Source organism: Electrophorus electricus, chromosome 3, assembly GCF_041902795.1.
Source record: "Electrophorus electricus isolate QZ-2024a chromosome 3, ASM4190279v1, whole genome shotgun sequence".
NCBI classification, from domain to species: domain Eukaryota; kingdom Metazoa; phylum Chordata; class Actinopteri; order Gymnotiformes; family Gymnotidae; genus Electrophorus; species Electrophorus electricus.
Genome location: NC_137499.1, coordinates 33,435,968 through 33,446,528, shown reverse-complemented (window position 1 = coordinate 33,446,528; position 10,561 = coordinate 33,435,968).

Here is a 10,561-nt window from a genome sequence, read left to right as displayed (position 1 = left end):
GCAATATTATGAAATGCAGTAAACTATTACAGTACAAAAGGTTTTCTTCTCTATATAGTTAAGAATTGAATGCACCATTGCTACAGATATAGATGAGGTTCCTTTTCTGACTAACAACTAGCTGAGATTATATTGTCTAAAAGCTTTCTTGGATAATGAAAATAAGAAGCATGGAAGAGGATGAGAAGAGAGTTGTTGGGCATCAATGTCTTTCTGTAGTAGTTGATAACTAGATTTGTTGTGCCTATTTTTAACATATAGCTCGGTATTTCTGTATAAGAGATAAGATTATTGCTGTGTCACAGTAGCATACATAATACACAAGAGACAGGGACAAATAAGTTAAAATAAGTATAAAAAATATAAGGAGGGGTTCACAGAAGGATATCCTATGACTATAAAAAAATGACTATAGGGTATAAAAATAGCAGTTACATGAGAGAGATATATCTATTTACATATATAAGGCACATGACATTACCTGAGCAGCATCAGCGGGTATTCCACTAATACAAGTATGGGATAATGGACTTGGGAGATCATTATTAAGAGCAGCAATGATCACAGTGCTCAGTCTAAAGATGAAAGTGAAAGTGAAGTTGTAGCTCAGCACAGTTCAGAGAGCAGGAGACTAGTAGTGTCTCTGCACAAAGGAGACTTGTTGTATATTCTTATTGCAGTGGAGAGGAAAGATCTCACACATCATTCTTTGGCACAGTGCAGTGGTATCATTCTCCCTCTGAATGTGCATCTGAATGGTTGTTCCACCATTCTATGTAGGGAATATGATGTGTTGTTCATAATGGTGAGAAGTTTATTGAGTCTGTTTTCTGCTACAACTTCAAATATACAGCTTGACTCCTACAACAGAGTGAGCCTTCCTTATTATCTTGTTAATTTGTTCATGGCTGTTTTGTTGATACAGCTGTCCCTGCACGCAACAGCACAGAATATGGAACGTGCAACAACAGACTGGTAAAATGTTCATAGGAGTTATGTGCACACCCCAAAGGACCTCAGTATCCTCAGAAAGTACAGGCAGTTCTGTCCTTTTTTGAACACTGCACAGGTGTTAGAACCCCAGTCCACATTGTTGTCTAAGTGCACACTGAGGTACTTATAAGTACCAACCACATCCATGTCCATTTCATCAATAGTAAAAGGTTTGGACCTCCTAAGGTCCCTCTCTTTTTAGGGCTCCACTACTATCTCTTTCCTCGTCCCGGTGTTGATTTGCAACTGATTCAGTTTGCACCTGTCGACAAAGTCCATCACTAGTTTCCTGTATTCACCCTCCTGTCCTTTCCTGATACACCCCATGATGATCATGTCATCTGAAATTTTCTGAAGCTGGCATGAGTTGGAGTTGTACCTAATGTCTGAGATGTACAGATTGAACAGGAATGGTGCTAATACAGTCCTCTGAAGAGCTCCAGTGCTGCACGTTGCCGTGTCTAAGACACAGCCCTGCAGCTTCACAAACTGGGGATGACCAGTGAAGTAGTCTGTTTTCCATGTGCATCATCCATCGTCCATCATTATCCATGTGTATCATCCACCTGAATCAGGTGAAGCGTATCCCTAAGTAACACAGGCTGTATGGTGTTTAATCCACTGGACAAATAAAAAAATATGATCCTCACATTACTGAATGTTGTGTCCAGGTAGTAAGAGTATACTTTGTCCAGCAGGTAGATGACAGCATCATCCACTCCAATGCCATCCTGATACACAAGCTGCAGAGGGTACAGTGCTGGTCTGACCAGTGGTCTCAGGTATGCCAGCATCAGCCTTTCAAGTGTCTTCCTCAGGTGGGATGTCAGAGCAACAGGCCAATAGTTATTTAGTACCACTGTTTGTTTCTTCATGGGGGCAGGAATCACACAAGACGTTTTCCAACTGGAACTTTTTCTTGGCTGCTGCTCAGGTTAAAGATGTTCTGAAGAGTTCTGCATAGCTGCTCAGCACACAGTTTCAGTATTTTAGGTAGGCAATGTAGGTGTAGTGTTGTTGGACTGGTCCTGAGTGGGGGGAGAGTGGGTCATTCAGTGCAGGTGAGGAGTGAATGTTCAGACTGGAGTAGGGAAGGACTGTGAATGCTGGTGGCTGTTTCTGTGTATACATGTAGTCTCCGGAGAAAGAAACCATACCGATGTCCTATGAACACTTTCAGGTCTTTATTCCAACAGATTTTGATTCAGATTATAAGAAGAAAAAAAAAACCTAACAGAAAAGAAACCAAACCATGTCAGTCGATTACAGGGGATTCATACACCTGGGACATCAAAATTTAAACATTCACCTCTCAGGTGAGTTTAAGTTAGAAACCCGTAAACAAAATAGCAAAATACAACCCTAGTACTGTGTTATTATCGGCCACACTTGCTATTGGTATCACTCACCTGTGAGGTAGTTCTCACTCAGCTGCCTGTGCATGGCGCTGCTCTACACAGTATTCTCTTTTAACTGGTGAAACCAAAACAAAATATTTCCCTCTCTCCATCAGTCCTAATTAGTCCAATCCACTCAAAACACAGAAAAGAAAGTAACTTCTCCCCAATTGAACTCTATCCCCCTAGCTATGCACATTCCCAGTGCACAACTTAGCACAATACTATATGCTAGCATGGAACAATCGGCATACATGAAGCAAAAATGGCACACGCTACCATAGATATCTACGGAATAATAGGGCAGTAGTGCCAACCTGTTGGAGTTTGAAACACACACAATAATTAAACTCTCCTGGACACATTTATACCCTACCGCACACACAAATGTTCACACACTCACCTCTGCTCACACCCTTTGCTCTAGGAATCCTTTCCCTTGCTGACTCGAGCAGAATCTCACTTTGTATCCCACAAACATACAACATGGTCAGCCACATGAACACGCTCAACATGTGAAGTACTCTATACATTTTTCCGTCAGTCATATATTTTCCATCAACATGCAATATATGGAAATATACAAATATACTGAGGTTCATTACCCTTTTACATACACATCATCCAATTTTATTACCTATTGACATCCAATCAGGATGACTTTTGATAACACTTCTTGTGCAACTATCAATTCTTCCTCACCATCAATTCTATTTTCCACCTTCTATCAGAGTAACAACTTCACGAGGAATGACGTCACATATTTGTGTTCTCAGAGCCTATCGCCACACTCATGTTCTGGTTCACGCACACTTTGTATTCATCACCCAGTTACACTGGTGTGGCTTTTGTCTTGCAAAGGTGTTAATCCTCAGGGCCACTGGAGACAGAGCGGATGATGATGGGGCAAGAAGAGGGTCATTGTCGAACTGTATAAAAAAAACTGGTTTAGTTCGCTTGTCCATTTACAGTTGCCTTCTTCTGATCCTCCAGAGCTATGCTGGTTAAAGCCCATGATGTCTTTCAGGCCTCTCCATACATCACATGCCACATTTTCATCTCATCCCTGTCCCCTGTCCTGAAGGCTTTGGTCCTGCACTCTCACAATGGTTGAGTGGATGAAGTCACACAGCATGTCGGTGTCAGCAGAAGGAGGAATCTAAACAGCACATACAATTGTGAATTTCATGAATTCTCATGGAAAATCATATAGATGCATTTTGACCACATAATGTCTTTCTGACAGATCACTTATTTCCCTGTAATGTGTTCATGGTTACACCATCTGTTGTTCACACATACTGTGGTCCCTCCTCCTTTCTTCTTCCCGATTGAACCCTCTGTCTGCCCTCACAGTAGTGAATCTGTTCAGGTGAACATGAGAGTTTGGTATGTTCTATTTCAGCCATGACTTCATGAAACATGATTCTACACTCCCTGTACTTACTCTGTGACTGAATCAGAACAGAGAGTTCCCCCATTTTATTTGCCAGTGACTGTACTTTCCAAATGATGATGGAAGGGAGACAGGTTTTGTATCTCCGTCTTTTTTCCCCTCTATTTGTTTCCTACCATGATCTGGCTGCCTCAGTTCTACAGGGATCTCCGGCTGCAATATAAACTAAGCTGGCAACTTCCTCAGCAGGAGCAGCTGATCCTGCAAGTAGACAGTGCGAAAGTCTGGAATCTCCATCAAAGTATCCATTTCATGTCATGAAACTTATGATGAAACTTAGAAACTAAAAACTTTAGCTAAAGTATTTAAATTTAGTAAGAGCACATAAACTTAAGAGCAGGACAGAACAGACAAAATCATTTTGCCTCAACTATACAGGTGCCATATTTTGGAACATGGAAGGTCAGGGGGGGGAAAAAAACTGAATGAAAGCTTTTTTTATAAAAGCATATGGAGTCAGCATGTGGAACTATCTTGAACTGGAAATTATGAAGTTCTTGTAGTAAACACTTTATTAGCACTTTATAATTAACTGTTGTTATATTTTGTGTCTGGACAAAATGCCTGGCATTGTGTATTTCATGCTTTGATATCTAATAGTGTCCACTGCATTTGGAACTCTTAAGTCAGTGCAACCATGGATAATGTACTACACCATATGTGTTGTACATATGACTGTGCATCCCATTCTTAGATGGGAAATGACTGCCTCTTCTATTTTTGTCACTACTCACGATGACCCTTATTAAGAATATCTGATTTGGTCACTATGAGCGCCAAAAAAAGGTGAGTTCCAGGAGTCATGTGGATTGTAAAATTCTTTCATTACTTGATGGCAGGTGTTGTATGATTGACTTGATGCAAAAATATCCTTTATCATAAGTACTGTCTGTCCCACAGAGTTTTTGGTGAATTATGCAATGTGAATGGGCTTGATATTTAGCATTTTACATTTTTCCCGCACATAGGCAGTCAGTCCTTTTGTGCTACCTGTCACTGATGGTTCTCCACCTGTAGTAACACCACCAAGCCTTGCATTTTCCAGCACATTGTCAAGATTTTGTCATTTCCAGTTGCAGTACCATTCTTACATGCAGAAATCTGTAATATCCTGTACATAAAACTGCAAGCCAGACTATAAAAATGGCATCTGTGCTTTCTGTCAAGGTCATGGAAACATGTGAATGGTGACTGCCTTCTCATGCAGCTGTGGGGTTTTTTTTCTCTTTTTTGGGGGGGGGGGGTGGATGCTTATTTCAAATATGTAATTCACAGTAGGATTCCTGGTTAGACTTGAAAAAACGTTCCCACCCAGGACACACAGCAGTGGCTTTGAGCATGCATTTCTTTAACAAAATGCCCTCTGAAGGTCATATTCACACACAATCAATCATTTCATGTTTGGAATTAAGTCCACTGAATCTCTCACATATCTCTGTTTGTCCCCATCTTGCTGTTGGCATTTCATGTGTATATTCATGGGTGTGGATGTGTGCACAAATGCGTACATCAGCATTTTATTCAAAGAGGCTAGGTGTGTGTATGCTAGGTGTGTGTATCCAGACATACCAAATGTGAAGTATGTTTTTATTAACAGACAAAACAATCTGCATACATACAACCAAATACTCATACACATGCACACCTGAACACATATAAAACTTCTGCAATAAATGAAAAAGGGGAAATAGACATCAGACATGACATCAGATATGAATACTTTTAAACTCCTCTTAATCTTAAAACTGGTTACTGTGAAAAAAGGGTGACTAACTCCTTATCTTGAACTTCTTACTCAGGCATGGAATGGGTACATTCATCATTTTAAAGCCAGCAACTAGGAGTATTACCCTTGGCTCACTGGTTTGGTACAATGTAAAACATTGTTCTATTCAGACTGTTTTCCACTGACACCAGTGTTTGGTGTAATACCCATTTTGACCATTTAAGCTGCTTGAATGCATAGGTAAAGTCATGAAGCATGGTTATGATGGCATGGGCTTTATGGCCTCAGGAAAGAATGGGGTCCAGGCTAAAGGTAAAGGATGTTTCCACGGGCACTGTTGATACATTGTTATGTCCATACACTTAATTTGGTCATGGTTCTGCAAAAATATAGGAATGCAGATTTTTTTTCCTCACTCCTTACTTCTTTTCCAAATTGCCTAAATATGCCCAGTTCCTTGATGAATGTGGCAAAAATCACTACCCCAATTGGCACCTACTATATGGAAACTGACTTCAAGATTTGTGTACACTGTCTTTGAGAAGATGGATATCTTGACGATGTGTTTAATTACATAATTGAGTATCACACAATTTGGCTACCGATGGCTACTTATCACACCGTAATTGTTTTGAGATGTACTTTTGCTTGGATAAGGTGGGGGAATTTTGCATTTTTACTGAACAGCAGTGGGGAGAGTTCGACCAAATATATGATGCAGCAGTAAAGGAAATCAGTGTGCCAAGAGGATGGAAAACCCACATGGATGCTCATGCACATTACAAGATGTTGTATGGGCAGATTGTGGATAGGATTCTAAATAAAGTGCAGGACCGGAAAACAGTCACCCTATCATAAGGATATTGTGAGTTCAATCCCTGATGATGCCACAACCATAAAATCAGGAGAAATACTAGGAAGAGAAAAAAAGACTGCTTTCCCTGAAATTGCCTCCACACACCAGGCAGACAGCCACTGGCCTTACCTTGACCTGTCACAGCTGAAAACTGAGCTCTCTATGATAGATTCTATGAATGATTTTCAAAGCAAGACTTCATCTGACCTCCCATGCCCAGTAAGTACAGTCCACCACTGATACGACTGATATCTTGTGACCATATGTGAGGATGGAGATGAACCAATAGAGATCGCATTACTTCTGCCCTGATACAACCCATTTGTCAATCTTATTCCTACTTTCATAAGGCTGCAATTAATGATATCGTCATTAATTTTAATAGCCTAGGCTTAATCATGTCTAGAATAGACATATTTAACATGTTTATGTTAATACAGTTGTGTTTATTCCAGATGGTGTATCAGGTTACTTAAACATTATTTTACAGATGGCATAACCATAATTGTTTTGTCTTATCAAATGGTTTGCTGCCAATCATCTCAGAGCAGAAGTTGTAAGCCAATGACAGTTGTATTTAGCTTCAGATTTCATTTGTAGCTCAAAAACAGTCAGTATCTCGGTGAACTCATAGGTATGTATATATATATATATATATATATATATATATATATATATATATATATATATATATATATATATATATATATATATATATATATATATATATATATATACAACCACACTCATCCAGGCTGAATGACATTACAATACCATTGCTATATATAAAGCAACAACATCAGAATGTCCTTTGGACTGTATAAGTGTGTTTGGATGGTTACAAGGAGAGGAAAGGTAATTAGGATTGAGGGGGCCGTACTTGGAATCCCACAGTCAAATGGGAATCATGAAGAGGCCACAAGCTAAGCAGCTACAGCCAAATACCTACAGAGATTGAGGCAAGTCCTGAGAAGTCAGCTGAATAAGAAGAATAAGATCTGGGCTATCAACACCTAAGCACTACCAATCATCAGATTGGCATAATCAGATGGCCAAAGGAAAAGATGGAAGCCACTGACATCAAGACAAAGAAACTCCTTACAATGTACAGAGGGTTTCATCCCAACTCCAGAACTCTGAGACTATGCACTATGTGGAAGGAGGGAGGCCAAGCATTAGTGAGCATCAGAGCCACTAACCAGGATGAAACAATCAAAGATCCAGGAGTACACCAAGAAGATGGCCCCAAGTGATGAAGTGTTTAATGAGTACCTCATACAGCAAGGAGGATGGAAATGAGCAGGAGCAGGAACCATCATGGGAGGATAAATCTGTGCACGATATGTGCCTCCTATAATGGAATATATAATGGAAGTGGCTGATATGGAAAAATCCTATCAATTGCAGGAAAAGGCTGGATTGAAAGACAGCACAGAGGCACTAATCATGGCAGCACAGGAACAAGCTCTGAATACAAGATCAACAGAGGCTGGGATCTAACACGCAAGGCAGGACCCCAGATGAAGGCTGTGCAAAGATGCCCCTGAGACAATGCACACAACAGCGGATCCAAGATGCAAGCAGGCAGAGTGTAAATAGAATATAATAACCAAGTGGCTGGCATAGTATGCAGCAACATCTGTGCTGAGTATGGGCTGGACATTCTGAGGTCAAAGTGGGACAGGGACCCAAACGTGGTGGAGAATGACCGAGCTAAGATCCTATGGCACTTTCAAAGCCAAACTGACAAAATGGTAAAGGCTAACCAACCAGACATAGTAGTGATGGACTGTAGAGGGCTGTAGTGATAGATGAAATAATCCCAAGGAACCCTTCAGGACCAAGGAACATGAAAAGTCCCAAAAATACCAATGACTGAAAGAAGAAATGGAAAAATTGAGGAAGGTGAAAGCAACAGTGGTCCCATGATAATTGGAGCAATAGTAGCTGTGACCCCCAGAGACTGGCTCCAGAAGATCCTAGGCGCAACATCCAAGATCTCCATCCAGAAGAGTGCAGTCCTGTTAACAGCTAAGATACTACTCGGGACCCTCATGTTACGGTTTCTTTTTTTGTGTTGTATATTTAGTACACCTGGCTGCAAAACAAATTTCAATTTTGGGGATAATAAAAGGAAACTGAACTGAACTGAACAAGTTCCCAGGCATCTGGTTGAGACTCAAGCTTAATGGAAAAAGAGACTGCCTAGAGGAAGGTGAGTGGGGAGTTTTTATATATGTATATATAGACTGTCTGTATGTGTGTGTGTGTGTGTGTGTGTGTGTGTGTGTGTGTGTGTGTGTGTGTGTGTGTGTGTGTGTGTATATATATATGTATTCTGCAGACCTCAGGCACCCTCAGCACTAAGCCTCAGTGTGTGTGTGTGTGTGTGTGTGTGTGTGAGAGAGAGAGAGAGAGAGAGAGAGAGAGAGAGAGAGTAAGAAGCATGTGCACATGTGTGTACGTGTATACATGACATAGAGCTGCAGGGTGCAATGGTATAGTGGAAAAGTCATAGCAATAGCAATAAGTGGTAGTAATAGATCAAGAGCAGATAATGACAGAGTAAAGGAATAGAGATTATACACAGTAGCCAGTTGGAAACTAATAGCATGATAGCGTGATCTATGATAGAGTGTAGTTATCATAGACCTTAAGTTATAAGTAATAAACTGACACTGAAAATAGCTGGCTGGAAAAGGCATGGGCAGAATCCTGGTACAAGAATAAATAGGAAATATAAACGGATGTGTGTACATTGATAGATGACTATAAATTTGATAAATACAGAAATTATAGCAATGGCAGGAAAAGTATGTCATTTAATTTGCACAGGTGTGCTTATCATGATGAGTAATGAGGCAGTCAGTAGAGCAGCACCTCAGAGAATACTCAGACACAAACACACATCTGCACTGCAGTCATAAGAAGTCAACTCTAAAATATGGGAGCATCAAGCTGACATCTACTGAGAAGTGTGGAGCGATGAATACTGGACACTATCTAAACTTTTCTAGGGGTATATGCCTCCTACTCTACACCAGGACTTTTAATTTCCACTCCTCATATGGTACCCTGAGTGATGTGTCCTGTATGGGGAACCTGACATAGTAAAACAGGTCCCCCACAACCCAAAGTTCTGAAATTCCCTCCTCAGTTCATAAGTACATACTCTATCACATACAGCCCCAGGTTGGACTTAAACCCACAATCCTCAGCTCCAAAGGCTGATGGCTGGGCCATATTACATTGGACAGAATAATAAAAAATGTATATACATGCTATATCACAGTTTCACAATCTGGTGTTGAACAGAGGAGGATGGGGTCATCTTTTCAGTCTTAATTCATATCAAGTTTTCTAAGTTTTTCTTTTTCACTGTCACCCTTTGCTGCTTGGACACAGATTTCTGCAGTGCTGTTTCTTAAATGGTGCTGTACAATAAAATGTAATTAAACTGAAACCATAAAGGAGACCAGCACTGATCGTGTGTGTGTGTGTGTGTGTGTGTGTGTGTGTGTGTGTGTGTGTGTGTGTGTGTGTGTGTGTGTGTGTGTGTGTGTGTGAGAGTGTCTCTCTGTCTGTCTGTCTGTGTCTGTGTGTTTTATCTAGTTTCAGTGTGCATTTTATCTGGTTCCACTGAGATGACCAATTCCCTTATGGAAAGTCATCTAGTCACCTTGTTTATTCATCTTAAATGTCAAGCCTTAAAAGAGTTGATGAGCTCCAAATTGGGAGCAGGTTGCAGCTGGTGTGCCTATATGGCCATTGCACTATTGCTCACTCAAGTAAGTGATAATGTCTACATGTCAGAGCATTCTGAGTCAGAGAGAAAAAACCCACAGTGGCATCAGCAACTAATCAAACAATTAAATTTCTTGGCAACTAATTCGGTCATTGATTTTAGACAACTGTGTCAACAATCTGTAATATAGGTCTATAAAAATGTTGCAGAACACTTTACATTATAGCAACTCAGCTGCCATAAGAAAAAATCCGCTCTTGCAATTTTTTTTTTTTTTTTTTGCTTTAAAGCCAACGGAAATTAATTAATGTCACATGATTAATTAATGTTACAGGATGTATTAATGTCACAGGATGAAAATTCTTCAGCTCCTTTGGTCTACTACTTT